Source organism: Hipposideros armiger, unplaced genomic scaffold, assembly GCF_001890085.2.
Source record: "Hipposideros armiger isolate ML-2016 unplaced genomic scaffold, ASM189008v1 scaffold_411, whole genome shotgun sequence".
In the NCBI taxonomy this organism is placed as follows: Eukaryota; Metazoa; Chordata; class Mammalia; order Chiroptera; family Hipposideridae; genus Hipposideros; species Hipposideros armiger.
This window is the reverse complement of record NW_017731761.1, coordinates 293,396-295,144: the sequence shown is the minus strand read 5'-3', so window position 1 is coordinate 295,144 and position 1,749 is coordinate 293,396. Positions and strand designations below refer to the sequence as shown.

The 1,749-nt window shown below is 48.0% G+C and overlaps 1 long non-coding RNA gene across 1 annotated transcript; it reads left to right on the top strand.

Annotated features, from left to right (window-relative positions):
- The first annotated feature begins 433 nt into the window (after window positions 1-433).
- On the top strand, window positions 434-1,286 carry LOC109394135 (uncharacterized). The gene is made up of 3 exons (XR_002126385.1): window positions 434-541; window positions 804-853; window positions 943-1,286. It is a non-coding gene; the product is annotated as an uncharacterized LOC109394135 (long non-coding RNA).
- Window positions 1,287-1,749: the final 463 nt, after the last annotated feature.

Sequence of the window (1,749 nt, the reverse complement as noted above, 5' to 3'; positions counted from 1 at the left end):
GTTCTGGGCTCGAGTTGCCCCAAAGTGAAGTGGTATGGGCCCATGGAGACCCCCGTGAAGCACCAGCCATCACACTGGACAGGTCATCGTCTCTGGTGAGGAGTGGGGAGAGGCAAACAGGCACAGAGGCGCGCGCAGCTCCTGGGTTGCCCTGTCCTTCCCTGTAAAGTCTCTACCTCTCCCTGGTCCTGCTGGTCCTGATGTCAAGCCGCCTCTGGACACTTAGCTTTGAATTCACACTGACAGCAGCCATCAACTTCTCCATCCGTCCCTTTCGCGGGCCCCCACATCAGCTGCGGGCACCAAGCTCCTGGATTTCCCTACAAGTCCCAGCTCATTCTCTTCTACGGTGCCTGTGAGTGAATTCTCTTCCTCCTCAGCTCCCCTTAGGGACCTCTCTTCTCATGCGTCTTCCATAAATGTGTGTGTTCTAGTTTGCATAACGTAGTCTTTAGTCCACAATACCATGCGGTTCTGCTTCTGCGACTAGCCCCTCAGTGACGCATCCAGGCTCTGGGTCCCCCAGCCTCAAAGCCAGCAGGTATGACATGCAGCTGGAGATAATGAACAGCCAGACCCTGCGGGACTTTCGCGCTTGGGTAGGGAGCGTGGGCTGAGTCCTGAGGGCACTAGGGAGCCACTGAGTGTGTTATGCAGGCAAGCGACATGACTACTTTATTTTGTTTTCAAACCAAAGTGCTGTGGCGAGAGTAGATCAGTGGGGAGCCAGAGAGAATGTGGGGGAGGGGGCCCGTGAAAGGACCGTCACACACGTCCCCACGTGTTTATTTTTATCTCTGTAGATGGAGCAGTGCGTTCAGTGAAAAGTTAAACTGTAATCATGGTGTGAAAGGTAATAAATCACTTGTCAAGCAAATGTTTACTATTTCTGGGCCATGGCTCCTCAATGAAACGTGGATGGTCACCCCTTTTTCCACCCAGGACCCAGAACTTAAGAACTCCCTGAAATAGTGACAACATGGATCCCGTGAATCAGAAATGAACCAGAAAAGATGGAGGCGCAGCCCTGAGATGACAGACAAGAGGGAACATTTTAAACAACAGCCACATGGCAGCACCAGGGACCAAGTCTGTAGAAGCTGGCTCATCCGTCATAATAGGAAAATGTTCAGAAAATGAAAGAAAAAGAAAAGCCTGGCCTCCCTGGCCATTTCAACTCCGTCTTAACAGTCTCACTTCCAGAAGAGGCAGTGTGCACACCAATTTCCAGAGCAGTGTTCTGAGGCTCACACACCTCAATATGACGTTATCTTCCTGAGAATGAAGCCCTGAAAGAAGCACTTCCATTTTNACGTCCTCCACAACTAGACTGAAGAACAAAACAACAGCAACTTGTCTGTTCCCCTTCCGATTCCCCAACGCTGTTCCCCTCCCCCAATTCCCCAATAAAATCTTTTTTAAAAAAGGAAACTGGGGCCAAATAGTTGAAAAGTGATTATATCACCCAAGGTATTAAAATATTAATACTGAATTATTAATGATGATAATTAATAATATCACTATTAAAATATTAAAGAGTTCCTTCCAGAAGAGTTTTATCAATTCTCTTTCACAAACTGTTACCTTCAATGGGGAACAGTAAGTGGTCACCAAACATGAAGACACGGGGATCCACGTATTTGACTTAAAACGGCGTCTAGGGAAGCTACGTCTCTCTCCCTCCCTTTTCAAACAGAAACCCTATGTTTAAAAATCCTGGTCCACCTGGATTATATTCCCCTTTTCTCT